Genomic DNA, 24,624 nt, shown 5'->3' on the forward strand with positions numbered 1-24,624 from the left:
TCGTTTCATCTTTTTCATGGCTGAGTAGTATTCCACGGCTTAAATAGACCACTACTTCTTTATCCAGTCCCCAGTAGGTGGACTTTTGGTTTGGTTCCACGTCCTGGCTGTTATAAAGAGGGCTGCTGTGAGCACTGAGGTGAATGTGAGAGTTTGAATTAGAGTTTTCTCCTGACATATCCCCAGGCGTGGGAAGACTGGATCATAAAGTACGTCTATTTGTAGTTTTCTAAGGACCCTGCATCCTGTCTTCTCTAGTGGCAATGCAGCCCGTCTTACTGAAGCAGAGCCGTGCCCAGAATATAACGGGTATTTCTAGAGGTCAGACATGAAGTGCAGTGAGCTTGGCCTGTTCCAGAAGAAGAGGGCAGTCTGGGAGGGCTGGAGGAGAGTGACCAGGGGAGTGTGGTACAGGCAGGATTCAGACCACGTGGGGACATGACAGGCTGGGATAAGGAGCCTGGGCTTCCAGTCATCCCTTGGTAAGCCTGGGGCACTAGTTCCAGGACTCCCCACAGATGCCAACATCCATGGATGCTGACGCCTCTTTTATAAAATGACACAGGACTGACATGCAATTACATGGATCCTCCCGTGTACTTTATTTTTTACATACATACAAGTATTTTTTTTTGAGTTACAGTCATTTTACAATTTTGTGTCGAATCCCATCGCAGAGCACAATGTTTCAGTTATACATGAAAATACGCATACATTCATTGTCACATACTCTTTCGCCGTGTCCTCCTGTGTACTTGAGGTCATCTCTAGAGGACGCGTGCTATGTAAGGCAACGTGAATGCTACGTAAGCAGTTGCCGGTGTGTGGCAAGTTCAAGTGTTGCTTTTTGAAACTTTCCGTTTTTTCCCGAATATTTTCAACCCACAGTTGGTTGAATCTGCTGGAGCGGGAGCCCCTAGATACGGAGAACCCTCAAGCCCTTCCCACCTCCTAAATTTCCACTGGAAGCGCTGCAGGGGACCAAAGAGAGGAGAAGAGCGCCCTCTAGCGGCTGGAAACGCTGAGGAATTCCTTCAGCGTATGCAGCGCAGGAGAGAAGGTTTCGGGCCGACTAGCGCAAATGGAGGGCCCGCCTGGACAGGAAGGGGGAAGGACGGCAGTGGAAGCCAGCTCGCACCCTTCCTGGAGCTAGCTGGTAGCAGTGAGGGACGCCGAGGGACTGGGGACACGTCGCGTGGGGGTGGGGGGCAATCCTGGCCGCCAGCTGCACGGTCCACACAGCTGGCACCCAGTTTGCATGATCAAAAGAACAAGGAGTGGGTGGATATGTGGGGAAGGGGCTGCCTCAGCACCGGGATCCTGACATGGGCCAGAGCGCCATGACCTCAGCCAATGCGGCTCCACTAGTAAGCCAGAATAAGGAAACTCTGAGGCAAGATATTACAGATTCCACCGCAGCCACACGGATAACTAGATCTCTAAGCTCACAAAATGGAACCATCGGAACCAGGCATGTTTCCTTTTCTCTTCTTTTAGACTTTGGATCAGGAAGTCACACAACTCTGACGGGAAGCATCTTTACTCCGGTCGAGAGATCACTTTTTGAGGAATAAGCATGGAGAAAAAGAGTGCGGGGATGGTTTAGGGGTTCAAAGCCGAAGCCCGTCTGAGAAACGATAAAAACATGCTTCAAATGAAGCCGACTTACGGCAAAAAGCAGGAGGAAGTTTAAGGTATTCTTTATTCATATCAATTCAGCAGGCAAGACTACCCAGTCGTAAAAAGGCAGCACTTTAAATATAAAATTTTATTTTATTTATTTATTTATTTATTTATTTATTTATTTATTTATTTATTTATTTATTTATTTATTTTGGTGATGGAAACAATGCCATATTCTCAAACAAGGCTTGGGGCCCTAGATACGGAGAGTTGAGTGTTGAGGCTGAGGGTTGTTGATGAGGAGAACATAAAGCTGCGTATAGACAGATAAGGGTTCCAAGCCCACCGCTTGAAAAAAATTAGCCAATCATGAGTCCCTTTGATTGAGAAAGAAGTAAATGACTCAAAAATGGGGAAGACATGGGATTAAATAGTGGTAGTGAGCAATTAAATCCAAGAACTTTATACCTTTATTTTCATTGTAAATGTAACAGTCTTACAGCAACTGTCGAAATAGTAGTAACTGCTCCACACGCACGTGCAGATACACACTCACACACACACACAAGCACAGTTTGGAACAGCAGAGAGGTAAAATATTCTAAATTTCTCATTATTGAGGACAAGAATCTAATCGATTATTTCATTCTTGAGACTGTTATAGGAATACTGGCCCAATTACATGTAAACTTATGAACTTAGAAATGATTAATAAACATTTAGAGAGAATTTTCATTCAAAGACAATAGAGCTTCCAAATCATTCAAGGGAAAATTAACAAGAAAACAATGAATCAATCCAGCTAGGATGGAGTAACGGAGACCATATCTACCACCCTACAATAAACCCCAAAATGGATAAAATATATGAAGCAATGATTTTTAAGACACGTGAAAACGATCATCCACTTGGACCTTGTCCTGCCTCCCCCATACCAAGGCTGCTAGCCCTCCTACTGCCACTACCAAGGATGTCCACCAGGTGGCGCCGTTTCCTTCCTCTGCTCCTGCTGCAGAGCCAGTCGTGAGCGGTCCTGTTCCAGGTTTTGGCAAGCAGCTCCCAGAAGCGCTCTCGTGGGCCTTGGTCCCTTTTAGCCACCAGCAAAGGGATCGGGGATGGGCAGTGAGCCTCTTTTCTCATCGAAGATCTAGGAAGCCAACTGATTTCTGAGCAGCCCTTTACCCTCGTCTGCTGTCTGGTACTCTCCACCCGACTTCCAGAGTCCGCGGCATGGGCAGCCTGCACGCTGGCCCCGGCCCATCAGAATCTGTTCCCCCGGCCGAGAGGCCCCGCGCGGTCGTGAGCAGGGCTCCAGGCCTCTGGAGCCCCGCCGCTTGGAACGCGTCCTGTCACTGGGCTCGCGAGCTCCATGCCCTTGGCTGTCACTTAACTTCTCTAAGCTACAGTCCTCATCAGTAAAATGAAGACATAATCAATATTGGGGGGAAAAAATCAGAATCCGGGGGGACCAAATTTCTGCCGATTGAAGATGACTTTCATTTTGAATTATACAGTGAGGGATACCATACAAACGTTTACTACTTCAGACTTCTAAAGGACAGCTTCTACGATTCTTAAAACTAAAGCATGCACGTACAAACAAACACACGCTCAGACACACTGACTCTGCTCCACATACATCCCCACGCACACACACATGGAGTCATGGGCCACACACACACCCATAACATACACACAACCACACACGTCCTCAGGCGCGCACACACACGCAAAGTCACTGTCACGTACCACACACGTCCCCAGGTGCAGGAGTGCGCACACGCGCACACACGTCACACACACCTTTGGCGGCATTCTAAATCAACTTACAGTCGAGGGTCTCAGGGTCCATTGTTTCATCCGCTCAGAAGCTCCTGACTTCGGAGCGTGAAGCAGGAATGCCTCCTCTCTGCAGATGGTCTTTGCCTCTTGCAGTCTCAGCAGAGCCAACATAACTGCCCTCGACCTTTAAAAGTGAGGGTCAGAGCATACCTGGGAGTTCCCATCCTACATATGTCAACATTTGAAGTGCAGTAGGTTCTAAACTCCTGCCTTTACAAATACACATTCATTCTAAGGGGGAAGGCCAGGCTCCACTTTAGAATTCCCAGACTCATGGGAGTTGCCGTAAAGAAAGTGATAGTTTGGGGAGAGCAGATTCCCAGTCTGACCACTAGCCTGATCCTTTTCTTCCCAAAGCTGGGTCCATCCCATGCCCCAAGGGGCCTTGGATGTTCACAGGATGACACTCAGACCTCCCATCCGGGCTCTGTATATACCCTCCATGCCAACAGCTTCCCGTCGGCCTCTGTGTGAGTCCTGGGAAGCTGAACTCCGGGGAGAGCCGGTGCAGAAAGTAGAAGTGGGTCAAGGCTGCTGGGGCAGGGCATTCGGGGTCCTGTGTTTCCAGAGCACGGGGTGGATCGAATGGGCGTGTCCCTATGGCCTTGCTGAAACCACCACGTTGAGGGTGTGGCCAGAGGGAGTGTCAGGGCCAGAAGGACCCTATGTAGTGCAGGACACAGGGCAGCGCGGGGGTGTGGAGGAGTCGGGGAGGGGATAGGGGGGCCCCCTTGCCAGGATCTGAGGGCAGAAGCCCTAAGGAAGGGCCTGAGGAGGCTGGAAGGTATCCTCATTGCCATCAATTAAAAAACAAAAGCTCGCCGCAGGCGAGGGTGGGAAGGGTTTTGTTAGAACAAGGGAAGGCACTCGCAGAGGTCTGGCCAGATAGGGCTGGGGGGCTTGCCAGCCTGATGAGGAACCAAGAGGCCATCAGCCTATAAACGCCGCCCTAATTCCTCCGGGTGACACTGAGATGCAGTGAGACACGGAAAGCATGATAAACACAGGCCGGAAACTCAGCAGCCTCTTGCTTGGGTCACTGTCCGTCTGGCGCCCCCTCCGGTAGGAGCCTTTAGCGCATCACCCAGGGCTGACCCGGCTCAGGATTCCAGCTGATTTTCCACAGGTGGCATCACTTGCTGGTGACACGAAGCAGGCACGTTAGCCACCTCCCGAACACTGAGGCTCCTCCTGGGAGGAGCCTGCGGGCCCCCAGACCAGCCTCTGCCCCACGATGCTCCTCAGTGCCACTCCCGGTTTGCTGCCCCGGCCTCTAGCTCTGGCCACGACCTCGCTGGATTCTCGATAAATGTCACCCATGCACCATGCCTAAGCTTGGGGTCCACATGGGACCATGGCTCTTATCTTCTTCCCATCGATGGATTGTTCGGGCTTCATGTCATCGTGATGGCGGGAAGGCCAGCACCGCCCCCTTGAGGCCTCCCTGAAGACACATAGAAACATAGGACACAATGCAGCCCATCTCTTTTTGTTACAACACCTTTATTGTGGTACGATTTCTGTTCCGTAAATTAGACATATCTCACATGTAGTATTTGATGAATTTTCATAGATGTCTGCACCTAGAGAAGCATCACAACAAGCAAGATAGCTACCATTTCCATCACTCCCCAAGAGGGGCAATTTTCCAGTTCCCATATTTACCACTTCCCAGCCCCTTCGTTCCCTGCTAACCATAAGTTGGTTTCTCTATGTCTGTGGTTTTGTTCCTCTATGGTCATTGAGCTCATTTCTGCCTTTTTTTTACATTCCACATGGAAGTGGTATCATATGGCATTTTTCTCTCTTCTGGCTTACTTCACTCAGAATGACTCTCTCTGTGTCCATCTATGTTGCAACAAAAGACATCGTTTCATCTTTTTCATGGCTGAGTAGTATTCCACGGCTTAAATAGACCACTACTTCTTTATCCAGTCCCCAGTAGGTGGACTTTTGGTTTGGTTCCACGTCCTGGCTGTTATAAAGAGGGCTGCTGTGAGCACTGAGGTGAATGTGAGAGTTTGAATTAGAGTTTTCTCCTGACATATCCCCAGGCGTGGGAAGACTGGATCATAAAGTACGTCTATTTGTAGTTTTCTAAGGACCCTGCATCCTGTCTTCTCTAGTGGCAATGCAGCCCGTCTTACTGAAGCAGAGCCGTGCCCAGAATATAACGGGTATTTCTAGAGGTCAGACATGAAGTGCAGTGAGCTTGGCCTGTTCCAGAAGAAGAGGGCAGTCTGGGAGGGCTGGAGGAGAGTGACCAGGGGAGTGTGGTACAGGCAGGATTCAGACCACGTGGGGACATGACAGGCTGGGATAAGGAGCCTGGGCTTCCAGTCATCCCTTGGTAAGCCTGGGGCACTAGTTCCAGGACTCCCCACAGATGCCAACATCCATGGATGCTGACGCCTCTTTTATAAAATGACACAGGACTGACATGCAATTACATGGATCCTCCCGTGTACTTTATTTTTTACATACATACAAGTATTTTTTTTTGAGTTACAGTCATTTTACAATTTTGTGTCGAATCCCATCGCAGAGCACAATGTTTCAGTTATACATGAAAATACGCATACATTCATTGTCACATACTCTTTCGCCGTGTCCTCCTGTGTACTTGAGGTCATCTCTAGAGGACGCGTGCTATGTAAGGCAACGTGAATGCTACGTAAGCAGTTGCCGGTGTGTGGCAAGTTCAAGTGTTGCTTTTTGAAACTTTCCGTTTTTTCCCGAATATTTTCAACCCACAGTTGGTTGAATCTGCTGGAGCGGGAGCCCCTAGATACGGAGAACCCTCAAGCCCTTCCCACCTCCTAAATTTCCACTGGAAGCGCTGCAGGGGACCAAAGAGAGGAGAAGAGCGCCCTCTAGCGGCTGGAAACGCTGAGGAATTCCTTCAGCGTATGCAGCGCAGGAGAGAAGGTTTCGGGCCGACTAGCGCAAATGGAGGGCCCGCCTGGACAGGAAGGGGGAAGGACGGCAGTGGAAGCCAGCTCGCACCCTTCCTGGAGCTAGCTGGTAGCAGTGAGGGACGCCGAGGGACTGGGGACACGTCGCGTGGGGGTGGGGGGCAATCCTGGCCGCCAGCTGCACGGTCCACACAGCTGGCACCCAGTTTGCATGATCAAAAGAACAAGGAGTGGGTGGATATGTGGGGAAGGGGCTGCCTCAGCACCGGGATCCTGACATGGGCCAGAGCGCCATGACCTCAGCCAATGCGGCTCCACTAGTAAGCCAGAATAAGGAAACTCTGAGGCAAGATATTACAGATTCCACCGCAGCCACACGGATAACTAGATCTCTAAGCTCACAAAATGGAACCATCGGAACCAGGCATGTTTCCTTTTCTCTTCTTTTAGACTTTGGATCAGGAAGTCACACAACTCTGACGGGAAGCATCTTTACTCCGGTCGAGAGATCACTTTTTGAGGAATAAGCATGGAGAAAAAGAGTGCGGGGATGGTTTAGGGGTTCAAAGCCGAAGCCCGTCTGAGAAACGATAAAAACATGCTTCAAATGAAGCCGACTTACGGCAAAAAGCAGGAGGAAGTTTAAGGTATTCTTTATTCATATCAATTCAGCAGGCAAGACTACCCAGTCGTAAAAAGGCAGCACTTTAAATATAAAATTTTATTTTATTTATTTATTTATTTATTTATTTATTTATTTATTTATTTATTTATTTATTTTGGTGATGGAAACAATGCCATATTCTCAAACAAGGCTTGGGGCCCTAGATACGGAGAGTTGAGTGTTGAGGCTGAGGGTTGTTGATGAGGAGAACATAAAGCTGCGTATAGACAGATAAGGGTTCCAAGCCCACCGCTTGAAAAAAATTAGCCAATCATGAGTCCCTTTGATTGAGAAAGAAGTAAATGACTCAAAAATGGGGAAGACATGGGATTAAATAGTGGTAGTGAGCAATTAAATCCAAGAACTTTATACCTTTATTTTCATTGTAAATGTAACAGTCTTACAGCAACTGTCGAAATAGTAGTAACTGCTCCACACGCACGTGCAGATACACACTCACACACACACACAAGCACAGTTTGGAACAGCAGAGAGGTAAAATATTCTAAATTTCTCATTATTGAGGACAAGAATCTAATCGATTATTTCATTCTTGAGACTGTTATAGGAATACTGGCCCAATTACATGTAAACTTATGAACTTAGAAATGATTAATAAACATTTAGAGAGAATTTTCATTCAAAGACAATAGAGCTTCCAAATCATTCAAGGGAAAATTAACAAGAAAACAATGAATCAATCCAGCTAGGATGGAGTAACGGAGACCATATCTACCACCCTACAATAAACCCCAAAATGGATAAAATATATGAAGCAATGATTTTTAAGACACGTGAAAACGATCATCCACTTGGACCTTGTCCTGCCTCCCCCATACCAAGGCTGCTAGCCCTCCTACTGCCACTACCAAGGATGTCCACCAGGTGGCGCCGTTTCCTTCCTCTGCTCCTGCTGCAGAGCCAGTCGTGAGCGGTCCTGTTCCAGGTTTTGGCAAGCAGCTCCCAGAAGCGCTCTCGTGGGCCTTGGTCCCTTTTAGCCACCAGCAAAGGGATCGGGGATGGGCAGTGAGCCTCTTTTCTCATCGAAGATCTAGGAAGCCAACTGATTTCTGAGCAGCCCTTTACCCTCGTCTGCTGTCTGGTACTCTCCACCCGACTTCCAGAGTCCGCGGCATGGGCAGCCTGCACGCTGGCCCCGGCCCATCAGAATCTGTTCCCCCGGCCGAGAGGCCCCGCGCGGTCGTGAGCAGGGCTCCAGGCCTCTGGAGCCCCGCCGCTTGGAACGCGTCCTGTCACTGGGCTCGCGAGCTCCATGCCCTTGGCTGTCACTTAACTTCTCTAAGCTACAGTCCTCATCAGTAAAATGAAGACATAATCAATATTGGGGGGAAAAAATCAGAATCCGGGGGGACCAAATTTCTGCCGATTGAAGATGACTTTCATTTTGAATTATACAGTGAGGGACACCATACAAACGTTTACTACTTCAGACTTCTAAAGGACAGCTTCTACGATTCTTAAAACTAAAGCATGCACGTACAAACAAACACACGCTCAGACACACTGACTCTGCTCCACATACATCCCCACGCACACACACATGGAGTCATGGGCCACACACACACCCATAACATACACACAACCACACACGTCCTCAGGCGCGCACACACACGCAAAGTCACTGTCACGTACCACACACGTCCCCAGGTGCAGGAGTGCGCACACGCGCACACACGTCACACACACCTTTGGCGGCATTCTAAATCAACTTACAGTCGAGGGTCTCAGGGTCCATTGTTTCATCCGCTCAGAAGCTCCTGACTTCGGAGCGTGAAGCAGGAATGCCTCCTCTCTGCAGATGGTCTTTGCCTCTTGCAGTCTCAGCAGAGCCAACATAACTGCCCTCGACCTTTAAAAGTGAGGGTCAGAGCATACCTGGGAGTTCCCATCCTACATATGTCAACATTTGAAGTGCAGTAGGTTCTAAACTCCTGCCTTTACAAATACACATTCATTCTAAGGGGGAAGGCCAGGCTCCACTTTAGAATTCCCAGACTCATGGGAGTTGCCGTAAAGAAAGTGATAGTTTGGGGAGAGCAGATTCCCAGTCTGACCACTAGCCTGATCCTTTTCTTCCCAAAGCTGGGTCCATCCCATGCCCCAAGGGGCCTTGGATGTTCACAGGATGACACTCAGACCTCCCATCCGGGCTCTGTATATACCCTCCATGCCAACAGCTTCCCGTCGGCCTCTGTGTGAGTCCTGGGAAGCTGAACTCCGGGGAGAGCCGGTGCAGAAAGTAGAAGTGGGTCAAGGCTGCTGGGGCAGGGCATTCGGGGTCCTGTGTTTCCAGAGCACGGGGTGGATCGAATGGGCGTGTCCCTATGGCCTTGCTGAAACCACCACGTTGAGGGTGTGGCCAGAGGGAGTGTCAGGGCCAGAAGGACCCTATGTAGTGCAGGACACAGGGCAGCGCGGGGGTGTGGAGGAGTCGGGGAGGGGATAGGGGGGCCCCCTTGCCAGGATCTGAGGGCAGAAGCCCTAAGGAAGGGCCTGAGGAGGCTGGAAGGTATCCTCATTGCCATCAATTAAAAAACAAAAGCTCGCCGCAGGCGAGGGTGGGAAGGGTTTTGTTAGAACAAGGGAAGGCACTCGCAGAGGTCTGGCCAGATAGGGCTGGGGGGCTTGCCAGCCTGATGAGGAACCAAGAGGCCATCAGCCTATAAACGCCGCCCTAATTCCTCCGGGTGACACTGAGATGCAGTGAGACACGGAAAGCATGATAAACACAGGCCGGAAACTCAGCAGCCTCTTGCTTGGGTCACTGTCCGTCTGGCGCCCCCTCCGGTAGGAGCCTTTAGCGCATCACCCAGGGCTGACCCGGCTCAGGATTCCAGCTGATTTTCCACAGGTGGCATCACTTGCTGGTGACACAAAGCAGGCACGTTAGCCACCTCCCGAACACTGAGGCTCCTCCTGGGAGGAGCCTGCGGGCCCCCAGACCAGCCTCTGCCCCACGATGCTCCTCAGTGCCACTCCCGGTTTGCTGCCCCGGCCTCTAGCTCTGGCCACGACCTCGCTGGATTCTCGATAAATGTCACCCATGCACCATGCCTAAGCTTGGGGTCCACATGGGACCATGGCTCTTATCTTCTTCCCATCGATGGATTGTTCGGGCTTCATGTCATCGTGATGGCGGGAAGGCCAGCACCGCCCCCTTGAGGCCTCCCTGAAGACACATAGAAACATAGGACACAATGCAGCCCATCTCTTTTTGTTACAACACCTTTATTGTGGTACGATTTCTGTTCCGTAAATTAGACATATCTCACATGTAGTATTTGATGAATTTTCATAGATGTCTGCACCTAGAGAAGCATCACAACAAGCAAGATAGCTACCATTTCCATCACTCCCCAAGAGGGGCAATTTTCCAGTTCCCATATTTACCACTTCCCAGCCCCTTCGTTCCCTGCTAACCATAAGTTGGTTTCTCTATGTCTGTGGTTTTGTTCCTCTATGGTCATTGAGCTCATTTCTGCCTTTTTTTTACATTCCACATGGAAGTGGTATCATATGGCATTTTTCTCTCTTCTGGCTTACTTCACTCAGAATGACTCTCTCTGTGTCCATCTATGTTGCAACAAAAGACATCGTTTCATCTTTTTCATGGCTGAGTAGTATTCCACGGCTTAAATAGACCACTACTTCTTTATCCAGTCCCCAGTAGGTGGACTTTTGGTTTGGTTCCACGTCCTGGCTGTTATAAAGAGGGCTGCTGTGAGCACTGAGGTGAATGTGAGAGTTTGAATTAGAGTTTTCTCCTGACATATCCCCAGGCGTGGGAAGACTGGATCATAAGGTACGTCTATTTGTAGTTTTCTAAGGACCCTGCATCCTGTCTTCTCTAGTGGCAATGCAGCCCGTCTTACTGAAGCAGAGCCGTGCCCAGAATATAACGGGTATTTCTAGAGGTCAGACATGAAGTGCAGTGAGCTTGGCCTGTTCCAGAAGAAGAGGGCAGTCTGGGAGGGCTGGAGGAGAGTGACCAGGGGAGTGTGGTACAGGCAGGATTCAGACCACGTGGGGACATGACAGGCTGGGATAAGGAGCCTGGGCTTCCAGTCATCCCTTGGTAAGCCTGGGGCACTAGTTCCAGGACTCCCCACAGATGCCAACATCCATGGATGCTGACGCCTCTTTTATAAAATGACACAGGACTGACATGCAATTACATGGATCCTCCCGTGTACTTTATTTTTTACATACATACAAGTATTTTTTTTTGAGTTACAGTCATTTTACAATTTTGTGTCGAATCCCATCGCAGAGCACAATCTTTCAGTTATACATGAAAATACGCATACATTCATTGTCACATACTCTTTCGCCGTGTCCTCCTGTGTACTTGAGGTCATCTCTAGAGGACGCGTGCTATGTAAGGCAACGTGAATGCTACGTAAGCAGTTGCCGGTGTGTGGCAAGTTCAAGTGTTGCTTTTTGAAACTTTCCGTTTTTTCCCGAATATTTTCAACCCACAGTTGGTTGAATCTGCTGGAGCGGGAGCCCCTAGATACGGAGAACCCTCAAGCCCTTCCCACCTCCTAAATTTCCACTGGAAGCGCTGCAGGGGACCAAAGAGAGGAGAAGAGCGCCCTCTAGCGGCTGGAAACGCTGAGGAATTCCTTCAGCGTATGCAGCGCAGGAGAGAAGGTTTCGGGCCGACTAGCGCAAATGGAGGGCCCGCCTGGACAGGAAGGGGGAAGGACGGCAGTGGAAGCCAGCTCGCACCCTTCCTGGAGCTAGCTGGTAGCAGTGAGGGACGCCGAGGGACTGGGGACACGTCGCGTGGGGGTGGGGGGCAATCCTGGCCGCCAGCTGCACGGTCCACACAGCTGGCACCCAGTTTGCATGATCAAAAGAACAAGGAGTGGGTGGATATGTGGGGAAGGGGCTGCCTCAGCACCGGGATCCTGACATGGGCCAGAGCGCCATGACCTCAGCCAATGCGGCTCCACTAGTAAGCCAGAATAAGGAAACTCTGAGGCAAGATATTACAGATTCCACCGCAGCCACACGGATAACTAGATCTCTAAGCTCACAAAATGGAACCATCGGAACCAGGCATGATTCCTTTTCTCTTCTTTTAGACTTTGGATCAGGAAGTCACACAACTCTGACGGGAAGCATCTTTACTCCGGTCGAGAGATCACTTTTTGAGGAATAAGCATGGAGAAAAAGAGTGCGGGGATGGTTTAGGGGTTCAAAGCCGAAGCCCGTCTGAGAAACGATAAAAACATGCTTCAAATGAAGCCGACTTACGGCAAAAAGCAGGAGGAAGTTTAAGGTATTCTTTATTCATATCAATTCAGCAGGCAAGACTACCCAGTCGTAAAAAGGCAGCACTTTAAATATAAAATTTTATTTTATTTATTTATTTATTTATTTATTTATTTATTTATTTATTTATTTATTTATTTTGGTGATGGAAACAATGCCATATTCTCAAACAAGGCTTGGGGCCCTAGATACGGAGAGTTGAGTGTTGAGGCTGAGGGTTGTTGATGAGGAGAACATAAAGCTGCGTATAGACAGATAAGGGTTCCAAGCCCACCGCTTGAAAAAAATTAGCCAATCATGAGTCCCTTTGATTGAGAAAGAAGTAAATGACTCAAAAATGGGGAAGACATGGGATTAAATAGTGGTAGTGAGCAATTAAATCCAAGAACTTTATACCTTTATTTTCATTGTAAATGTAACAGTCTTACAGCAACTATCGAAATAGTAGTAACTGCTCCACGCGCACGTGCAGATACACACTCACACACACACACAAGCACAGTTTGGAACAGCAGAGAGGTAAAATATTCTAAATTTCTCATTATTGAGGACAAGAATCTAATCGATTATTTCATTCTTGAGACTGTTATAGGAATACTGGCCCAATTACATGTAAACTTATGAACTTAGAAATGATTAATAAACATTTAGAGAGAATTTTCATTCAAAGACAATAGAGCTTCCAAATCATTCAAGGGAAAATTAACAAGAAAACAATGAATCAATCCAGCTAGGATGGAGTAACGGAGACCATATCTACCACCCTACAATAAACCCCAAAATGGATAAAATATATGAAGCAATGATTTTTAAGACACGTGAAAACGATCATCCACTTGGACCTTGTCCTGCCTCCCCCATACCAAGGCTGCTAGCCCTCCTACTGCCACTACCAAGGATGTCCACCAGGTGGCGCCGTTTCCTTCCTCTGCTCCTGCTGCAGAGCCAGTCGTGAGCGGTCCTGTTCCAGGTTTTGGCAAGCAGCTCCCAGAAGCGCTCTCGTGGGCCTTGGTCCCTTTTAGCCACCAGCAAAGGGATCGGGGATGGGCAGTGAGCCTCTTTTCTCATCGAAGATCTAGGAAGCCAACTGATTTCTGAGCAGCCCTTTACCCTCGTCTGCTGTCTGGTACTCTCCACCCGACTTCCAGAGTCCGCGGCATGGGCAGCCTGCACGCTGGCCCCGGCCCATCAGAATCTGTTCCCCCGGCCGAGAGGCCCCGCGCGGTCGTGAGCAGGGCTCCAGGCCTCTGGAGCCCCGCCGCTTGGAACGCGTCCTGTCACTGGGCTCGCGAGCTCCATGCCCTTGGCTGTCACTTAACTTCTCTAAGCTACAGTCCTCATCAGTAAAATGAAGACATAATCAATATTGGGGGGAAAAAATCAGAATCCGGGGGGACCAAATTTCTGCCGATTGAAGATGACTTTCATTTTGAATTATACAGTGAGGGACACCATACAAACGTTTACTACTTCAGACTTCTAAAGGACAGCTTCTACGATTCTTAAAACTAAAGCATGCACGTACAAACAAACACACGCTCAGACACACTGACTCTGCTCCACATACATCCCCACGCACACACACATGGAGTCATGGGCCACACACACACCCATAACATACACACAACCACACACGTCCTCAGGCGCGCACACACACGCAAAGTCACTGTCACGTACCACACACGTCCCCAGGTGCAGGAGTGCGCACACGCGCACACACGTCACACACACCTTTGGCGGCATTCTAAATCAACTTACAGTCGAGGGTCTCAGGGTCCATTGTTTCATCCGCTCAGAAGCTCCTGACTTCGGAGCGTGAAGCAGGAATGCCTCCTCTCTGCAGATGGTCTTTGCCTCTTGCAGTCTCAGCAGAGCCAACATAACTGCCCTCGACCTTTAAAAGTGAGGGTCAGAGCATACCTGGGAGTTCCCATCCTACATATGTCAACATTTGAAGTGCAGTAGGTTCTAAACTCCTGCCTTTACAAATACACATTCATTCTAAGGGGGAAGGCCAGGCTCCACTTTAGAATTCCCAGACTCATGGGAGTTGCCGTAAAGAAAGTGATAGTTTGGGGAGAGCAGATTCCCAGTCTGACCACTAGCCTGATCCTTTTCTTCCCAAAGCTGGGTCCATCCCATGCCCCAAGGGGCCTTGGATGTTCACAGGATGACACTCAGACCTCCCATCCGGGCTCTGTATATACCCTCCATGCCAACAGCTTCCCGTCGGCCTCTGTGTGAGTCCTGGGAAGCTGAACTCCGGGGAGAGCCGGTGCAGAAAGTAGAAGTGGGTCAAGGCTGCTGGGGCAGGGCATTCGGGGTCCTGTGTTTCCAGAGCACGGGGTGGATCGAATGGGCGTGTCCCTATGGCCTTGCTGAAACCACCACGTTGAGGGTGTGGCCAGAGGGAGTGTCAGGGCCAGAAGGACCCTATGTAGTGCAGGACACAGGGCAGCGCGGGGGTGTGGAGGAGTCGGGGAGGGGATAGGGGGGCCCCCTTGCCAGGATCTGAGGGCAGAAGCCCTAAGGAAGGGCCTGAGGAGGCTGGAAGGTATCCTCATTGCCATCAATTAAAAAACAAAAGCTCGCCGCAGGCGAGGGTGGGAAGGGTTTTGTTAGAACAAGGGAAGGCACTCGCAGAGGTCTGGCCAGATAGGGCTGGGGGGCTTGCCAGCCTGATGAGGAACCAAGAGGCCATCAGCCTATAAACGCCGCCCTAATTCCTCCGGGTGACACTGAGATGCAGTGAGACACGGAAAGCATGATAAACACAGGCCGGAAACTCAGCAGCCTCTTGCTTGGGTCACTGTCCGTCTGGCGCCCCCTCCGGTAGGAGCCTTTAGCGCATCACCCAGGGCTGACCCGGCTCAGGATTCCAGCTGATTTTCCACAGGTGGCATCACTTGCTGGTGACACGAAGCAGGCACGTTAGCCACCTCCCGAACACTGAGGCTCCTCCTGGGAGGAGCCTGCGGGCCCCCAGACCAGCCTCTGCCCCACGATGCTCCTCAGTGCCACTCCCGGTTTGCTGCCCCGGCCTCTAGCTCTGGCCACGACCTCGCTGGATTCTCGATAAATGTCACCCATGCACCATGCCTAAGCTTGGGGTCCACATGGGACCATGGCTCTTATCTTCTTCCCATCGATGGATTGTTCGGGCTTCATGTCATCGTGATGGCGGGAAGGCCAGCACCGCCCCCTTGAGGCCTCCCTGAAGACACATAGAAACATAGGACACAATGCAGCCCATCTCTTTTTGTTACAACACCTTTATTGTGGTACGATTTCTGTTCCGTAAATTAGACATATCTCACATGTAGTATTTGATGAATTTTCATAGATGTCTGCACCTAGAGAAGCATCACAACAAGCAAGATAGCTACCATTTCCATCACTCCCCAAGAGGGGCAATTTTCCAGTTCCCATATTTACCACTTCCCAGCCCCTTCGTTCCCTGCTAACCATAAGTTGGTTTCTCTATGTCTGTGGTTTTGTTCCTCTATGGTCATTGAGCTCATTTCTGCCTTTTTTTTACATTCCACATGGAAGTGGTATCATATGGCATTTTTCTCTCTTCTGGCTTACTTCACTCAGAATGACTCTCTCTGTGTCCATCTATGTTGCAACAAAAGACATCGTTTCATCTTTTTCATGGCTGAGTAGTATTCCACGGCTTAAATAGACCACTACTTCTTTATCCAGTCCCCAGTAGGTGGACTTTTGGTTTGGTTCCACGTCCTGGCTGTTATAAAGAGGGCTGCTGTGAGCACTGAGGTGAATGTGAGAGTTTGAATTAGAGTTTTCTCCTGACATATCCCCAGGCGTGGGAAGACTGGATCATAAGGTACGTCTATTTGTAGTTTTCTAAGGACCCTGCATCCTGTCTTCTCTAGTGGCAATGCAGCCCGTCTTACTGAAGCAGAGCCGTGCCCAGAATATAACGGGTATTTCTAGAGGTCAGACATGAAGTGCAGTGAGCTTGGCCTGTTCCAGAAGAAGAGGGCAGTCTGGGAGGGCTGGAGGAGAGTGACCAGGGGAGTGTGGTACAGGCAGGATTCAGACCACGTGGGGACATGACAGGCTGGGATAAGGAGCCTGGGCTTCCAGTCATCCCTTGGTAAGCCTGGGGCACTAGTTCCAGGACTCCCCACAGATGCCAACATCCATGGATGCTGACGCCTCTTTTATAAAATGACACAGGACTGACATGCAATTACATGGATCCTCCCGTGTACTTTATTTTTTACATACATACAAGTATTTTTTTTTTGAGTTACAGTCATTTTACAATTTTGTGTCGAATCCCATCGCAGAGCACAATGTTTCAGTTATACATGAAAATACGCATACATTCATTGTCACATACTCTTTCGCCGTGTCCTCCTGTGTACTTGAGGTCATCTCTAGAGGACGCGTGCTATGTAAGGCAACGTGAATGCTACGTAAGCAGTTGCCGGTGTGTGGCAAGTTCAAGTGTTGCTTTTTGAAACTTTCCGTTTTTTCCCGAATATTTTCAACCCACAGTTGGTTGAATCTGCTGGAGCGGGAGCCCCTAGATACGGAGAACCCTCAAGCCCTTCCCACCTCCTAAATTTCCACTGGAAGCGCTGCAGGGGACCAAAGAGAGGAGAAGAGCGCCCTCTAGCGGCTGGAAACGCTGAGGAATTCCTTCAGCGTATGCAGCGCAGGAGAGAAGGTTTCGGGCCGACTAGCGCAAATGGAGGGCCCGCCTGGACAGGAAGGGGGAAGGACGGCAGTGGAAGCCAGCTCGCACCCTTCCTGGAGCTAGCTGGTAGCAGTGAGGGACGCCGAGGGACTGGGGACACGTCGCGTGGGGGTGGGGGGCAATCCTGGCCGCCAGCTGCACGGTCCACACAGCTGGCACCCAGTTTGCATGATCAAAAGAACAAGGAGTGGGTGGATATGTGGGGAAGGGGCTGCCTCAGCACCGGGATCCTGACATGGGCCAGAGCGCCATGACCTCAGCCAATGCGGCTCCACTAGTAAGCCAGAATAAGGAAACTCTGAGGCAAGATATTACAGATTCCACCGCAGCCACACGGATAACTAGATCTCTAAGCTCACAAAATGGAACCATCGGAACCAGGCATGTTTCCTTTTCTCTTCTTTTAGACTTTGGATCAGGAAGTCACACAACTCTGACGGGAAGCATCTTTACTCCGGTCGAGAGATCACTTTTTGAGGAATAAGCATGGAGAAAAAGAGTGCGGGGATGGTTTAGGGGTTCAAAGCCGAAGCCCGTCTGAGAAACGATAAAAACATGCTTCAAATGAAGCCGACTTACGGCAAAAAGCAGGAGGAAGTTTAAGGTATTCTTTATTCATATCAATTCAGCAGGCAAGACTACCCAGTCGTAAAAAGGCAGCACTTTAAATATAAAATTTTATTTTATTTATTTATTTATTTATTTATTTATTTATTTATTTATTTATTTATTTATTTATTTTGGTGATGGAAACAATGCCATATTCTCAAACAAGGCTTGGGGCCCTAGATACGGAGAGTTGAGTGTTGAGGCTGAGGGTTGTTGATGAGGAGAACATAAAGCTGCGTATAGACAGATAAGGGTTCCAAGCCCACCGCTTGAAAAAAATTAGCCAATCATGAGTCCCTTTGATTGAGAAAGAAGTAAATGACTCAAAAATGGGGAAGACATGGGATTCAATAGTGGTAGTGAGCAATTAAATCCAAGAACTTTATACCTTTATTTTCATTGTAAATGTAACAGTCTTACAGCAACTGTCGAAATAGAAGTAACTGCTCCACGCGCACGTGCAGACACACACTCACACACACACACAAACACAGTTTGGAACAGCAGAGAGGTAAAATATGCTAAATTTCTCATTATTGAGGACAAGAATCTAATCGATTATTTCATTCTTGAGACTGTTATAGGAATACTGGCCCAATTACATGTAAACTTATGAACTTAGAAATGATTAATAAACATTTAGAGAGAATTTTCATTCAAAGACAATAGAGCTTCCAAATCATTCAAGGGAAAATTAACAAGAAAACAATGAATCAATCCAGCTAGGATGGAGTAACGGAGACCATATCTACCACCCTACAATAAACCCCAAAATGGATAAAATATATGAAGCAATGATTTTTAAGACACGTGAAAACGATCATCCACTTGGACCTTGTCCTGCCTCCCCCATACCAAGGCTGCTAGCCCTCCTACTGCCACTACCAAGGATGTCCACCAGGTGGCGCCGTTTCCTTCCTCTGCTCCTGCTGCAGAGCCAGTCGTGAGCGGTCCTGTTCCAGGTTTTGGCAAGCAGCTCCCAGAAGCGCTCTCGTGGGCCTTGGTCCCTTTTAGCCACCAGCAAAGGGATCGGGGATGGGCAGTGAGCCTCTTTTCTCATCGAAGATCTAGGAAGCCAACTGATTTCTGAGCAGCCCTTTACCCTCGTCTGCTGTCTGGTACTCTCCACCCGACTTCCAGAGTCCGCGGCATGGGCAGCCTGCACGCTGGCCCCGGCCCATCAGAATCTGTTCCCCCGGCCGAGAGGCCCCGCGCGGTCGTGAGCAGGGCTCCAGGCCTCTGGAGCCCCGCCGCTTGGAACGCGTCCTGTCACTGGGCTCGCGAGCTCCATGCCCTTGGCTGTCACTTAACTTCTCTAAGCTACAGTCCTCATCAGTAAAATGAAGACATAATCAATATTGGGGGGAAAAAATCAGAATCCGGGGGGACCAAATTTCTGCCGATTGAAGATGACTTTCATTTTGAATTATACAGTGAGGGACACCATACAAACGTTTACTACTTCAGACTTCTAAAGGACAGCTTCTACGATTCTTAAAACTAAAGCATGCACGTACAAACAAACACACGCTCAGACACACTGACTCTGCTCCACATACATCCCCACGCACACACACATGGAGTCATGGGCCACACACACACCCATAACATACACACAACCACACACGTCCTCAGGCGCGCACACACACGCAAAGTCACTGTCACGTACCACACACGTCCCCAGGTGCAGGAGTGCGCACACGCGCACACACGTCACACACACCTTTGGCGGCATTCTAAATCAACTTACAGTCGAGGGTCTCAGGGTCCATTGTTTCATCCGCTCAGAAGCTCCTGACTTCGGAGCGTGAAGCAGGAATGCCTCCTCTCTGCAGATGGTCTTTGCCTCTTGCAGTCTCAGCAGAGCCAACATAACTGCCCTCGACCTTTAAAAGTGAGGGTCAGAGCATACCTGGGAGTTCCCATCCTACATATGTCAACATTTGAAGTGCAGTAGGTTCTAAACTCCTGCCTTTACAAATACACATTCATTCTAAGGGGGAAGGCCAGGCTCCACTTTAGAATTCCCAGACTCATGGGAGTTGCCGTAAAGAAAGTGATAGTTTGGGGAGAGCAGATTCCCAGTCTGACCACTAGCCTGATCCTTTTCTTCCCAAAGCTGGGTCCATCCCATGCCCCAAGGGGCCTTGGATGTTCACAGGATGACACTCAGACCTCCCATCCGGGCTCTGTATATACCCTCCATGCCAACAGCTTCCCGTCGGCCTCTGTGTGAGTCCTGGGAAGCTGAACTCCGGGGAGAGCCGGTGCAGAAAGTAGAAGTGGGTCAAGGCTGCTGGGGCAGGGCATTCGGGGTCCTGTGTTTCCAGAGCACGGGGTGGATCGAGTGGGCGTGTCCCTATGGCCTTGCTGAAACCACCACGTTGAGGGTGTGGCCAGAGGGAGTGTCAGGGCCAGAAGGACCCTATGTAGTGCAGGACACAGGGCAGCGCGGGGGTGTGGAGGAGTCGGGGAGGGGATAGGGGGGCCCCCTTGCCAGGATCTGAGGGCAGAAGCCCTAAGGAAGGGCCTGAGGAGGCTGGAAGGTATCCTCATTGCCATCAATTAAAAAACAAAAGCTCGCCGCAGGCGAGGGTGGGAAGGGTTTTGTTAGAACAAGGGAAGGCACTCGCAGAGGTCTGGCCAGATAGGGCTGGGGGGCTTGCCAGCCTGATGAGGAACCAAGAGGCCATCAGCCTATAAACGCCGCCCTAATTCCTCCGGGTGACACTGAGATGCAGTGAGACACGGAAAGCATGATAAACACAGGCCGGAAACTCAGCAGCCTCTTGCTTGGGTCACTGTCCGTCTGGCGCCCCCTCCGGTAGGAGCCTTTAGCGCATCACCCAGGGCTGACCCGGCTCAGGATTCCAGCTGATTTTCCACAGGTGGCATCACTTGCTGGTGACACGAAGCAGGCACGTTAGCCACCTCCCGAACACTGAGGCTCCTCCTGGGAGGAGCCTGCGGGCCCCCAGACCAGCCTCTGCCCCACGATGCTCCTCAGTGCCACTCCCGGTTTGCTGCCCCGGCCTCTAGCTCTGGCCACGACCTCGCTGGATTCTCGATAAATGTCACCCATGCACCATGCCTAAGCTTGGGGTCCACATGGGACCATGGCTCTTATCTTCTTCCCATCGATGGATTGTTCGGGCTTCATGTCATCGTGATGGCGGGAAGGCCAGCACCGCCCCCTTGAGGCCTCCCTGAAGACACATAGAAACATAGGACACAATGCAGCCCATCTCTTTTTGTTACAACACCTTTATTGTGGTACGATTTCTGTTCCGTAAATTAGACATATCTCACATGTAGTATTTGATGAATTTTCATAGATGTCTGCACCTAGAGAAGCATCACAACAAGCAAGATAGCTACCATTTCCATCACTCCCCAAGAGGGGCAATTTTCCAGTTCCCATATTTACCACTTCCCAGCCCCTTCGTTCCCTGCTAACCATAAGTTGGTTTCTCTATGTCTGTGGTTTTGTTCCTCTATGGTCATTGAGCTCATTTCTGCCTTTTTTTTACATTCCACATGGAAGTGGTATCATATGGCATTTTTCTCTCTTCTGGCTTACTTTACTCAGAATGACTCTCTCTGTGTCCATCTATGTTGCAACAAAAGACATCGTTTCATCTTTTTCATGGCTGAGTAGTATTCCACGGCTTAAATAGACCACTACTTCTTTATCCAGTCCCCAGTAGGTGGACTTTTGGTTTGGTTCCACGTCCTGGCTGTTATAAAGAGGGCTGCTGTGAGCACTGAGGTGAATGTGAGAGTTTGAATTAGAGTTTTCTCCTGACATATCCCCAGGCGTGGGAAGACTGGATCATAAGGTACGTCTATTTGTAGTTTTCTAAGGACCCTGCATCCTGTCTTCTCTAGTGGCAATGCAGCCCGTCTTACTGAAGCAGAGCCGTGCCCAGAATATAACGGGTATTTCTAGAGGTCAGACATGAAGTGCAGTGAGCTTGGCCTGTTCCAGAAGAAGAGGGCAGTCTGGGAGGGCTGGAGGAGAGTGACCAGGGGAGTGTGGTACAGGCAGGATTCAGACCACGTGGGGACATGACAGGCTGGGATAAGGAGCCTGGGCTTCCAGTCATCCCTTGGTAAGCCTGGGGCACTAGTTCCAGGACTCCCCACAGATGCCAACATCCATGGATGCTGACGCCTCTTTTATAAAATGACACAGGACTGACATGCAATTACATGGATCCTCCCGTGTACTTTATTTTTTACATACATACAAGTATTTTTTTTTGAGTTACAGTCATTTTACAATTTTGTGTCGAATCCCATCGCAGAGCACAATGTTTCAGTTATACATGAAAATACGCATACATTCATTGTCACATACTCTTTCGCCGTGTCCTCCTGTGTACTTGAGGTCATCTCTAGAGGACGCGTGCTATGTAAGGCAACGTGAATGCTACGTAAGCAGTTGCCGGTGTGTGGCAAGTTCAAGTGTTGCTTTTTGAAACTTTCCGTTTTTTCCCGAATATTTTCAACCCACAGTTGGTTGAATCTGCTGGAGCGGGAGCCCCTAGATACGGAGAACCCTCAAGCCCTTCCCACCTCCTAAATTTCCACTGGAAGCGCTGCAGGGGACCAAAGAGAGGAGAAGAGCGCCCTCTAGCGGCTGGAAACGCTGAGGAATTCCTTCAGCGTATGCAGCGCAGGAGAGAAGGTTTCGGGCCGACTAGCGCAAATGGAGGGCCCGCCTGGACAGGAAGGGGGAAGGACGGCAGTGGAAGCCAGCTCGCACCCTTCCTGGAGCTAGCTGGTAGCAGTGAGGGACGCCGAGGGACTGGGGACACGTCGCGTGGGGGGGGGGGCAATCCTGGCCGCCAGCTGCACGGTCCACACAGCTGGCACCCAGTTTGCATGATCAAAAGAACAAGGAGTGGGTGGATATGTGGGGAAGGGGCTGCCTCAGCACCGGGATCCTGACATGGGCCAGAGCGCCATGACCTCAGCCAATGCGGCTCCACTAGTAAGCCAGAATAAGGAAACTCTGAGGCAAGATATTACAGATTCCACCGCAGCCACACGGATAACTAGATCTCTAAGCTCACAAAATGGAACCATCGGAACCAGGCATGTTTCCTTTTCTCTTCTTTTAGACTTTGGATCAGGAAGTCACACAACTCTGACGGGAAGCATCTTTACTCCGGTCGAGAGATCACTTTTTGAGGAATAAGCATGGAGAAAAAGAGTGCGGGGATGGTTTAGGGGTTCAAAGCCGAAGCCCGTCTGAGAAACGATAAAAACATGCTTCAAATGAAGCCGACTTACGGCAAAAAGCAGGAGGAAGTTTAAGGTATTCTTTATTCATATCAATTCAGCAGGCAAGACTACCCAGTCGTAAAAAGGCAGCACTTTAAATATAAAATTTTATTTTATTTATTTATTTATTTATTTATTTATTTATTTATTTATTTATTTATTTATTTTGGTGATGGAAACAATGCCATATTCTCAAACAAGGCTTGGGGCCCTAGATACGGAGAGTTGAGTGTTGAGGCTGAGGGTTGTTGATGAGGAGAACATAAAGCTGCGTATAGACAGATAAGGGTTCCAAGCCCACCGCTTGAAAAAAATTAGCCAATCATGAGTCCCTTTGATTGAGAAAGAAGTAAATGACTCAAAAATGGGGAAGACATGGGATTAAATAGTGGTAGTGAGCAATTAAATCCAAGAACTTTATACCTTTATTTTCATTGTAAATGTAACAGTCTTACAGCAACTGTCGAAATAGTAGTAACTGCTCCACACGCACGTGCAGATACACACTCACACACACACACAAGCACAGTTTGGAACAGCAGAGAGGTAAAATATTCTAAATTTCTCATTATTGAGGACAAGAATCTAATCGATTATTTCATTCTTGAGACTGTTATAGGAATACTGGCCCAATTACATGTAAACTTATGAACTTAGAAATGATTAATAAACATTTAGAGAGAATTTTCATTCAAAGACAATAGAGCTTCCAAATCATTCAAGGGAAAATTAACAAGAAAACAATGAATCAATCCAGCTAGGATGGAGTAACGGAGACCATATCTACCACCCTACAATAAACCCCAAAATGGATAAAATATATGAAGCAATGATTTTTAAGACACGTGAAAACGATCATCCACTTGGACCTTGTCCTGCCTCCCCCATACCAAGGCTGCTAGCCCTCCTACTGCCACTACCAAGGATGTCCACCAGGTGGCGCCGTTTCCTTCCTCTGCTCCTGCTGCAGAGCCAGTCGTGAGCGGTCCTGTTCCAGGTTTTGGCAAGCAGCTCCCAGAAGCGCTCTCGTGGGCCTTGGTCCCTTTTAGCCACCAGCAAAGGGATCGGGGATGGGCAGTGAGCCTCTTTTCTCATCGAAGATCTAGGAAGCCAACTGATTTCTGAGCAGCCCTTTACCCTCGTCTGCTGTCTGGTACTCTCCACCCGACTTCCAGAGTCCGCGGCATGGGCAGCCTGCACGCTGGCCCCGGCCCATCAGAATCTGTTCCCCCGGCCGAGAGGCCCCGCGCGGTCGTGAGCAGGGCTCCAGGCCTCTGGAGCCCCGCCGCTTGGAACGCGTCCTGTCACTGGGCTCGCGAGCTCCATGCCCTTGGCTGTCACTTAACTTCTCTAAGCTACAGTCCTCATCAGTAAAATGAAGACATAATCAATATTGGGGGGAAAAAATCAGAATCCGGGGGGACCAAATTTCTGCCGATTGAAGATGACTTTCATTTTGAATTATACAGTGAGGGACACCATACAAACGTTTACTACTTCAGACTTCTAAAGGACAGCTTCTACGATTCTTAAAACTAAAGCATGCACGTACAAACAAACACACGCTCAGACACACTGACTCTGCTCCACATACATCCCCACGCACACACACATGGAGTCATGGGCCACACACACACCCATAACATACACAC

The sequence above is a fragment of the Camelus bactrianus genome, chromosome 8 (genome assembly GCF_048773025.1).
Source record: "Camelus bactrianus isolate YW-2024 breed Bactrian camel chromosome 8, ASM4877302v1, whole genome shotgun sequence".
In the NCBI taxonomy this organism is placed as follows: Eukaryota; Metazoa; Chordata; class Mammalia; order Artiodactyla; family Camelidae; genus Camelus; species Camelus bactrianus.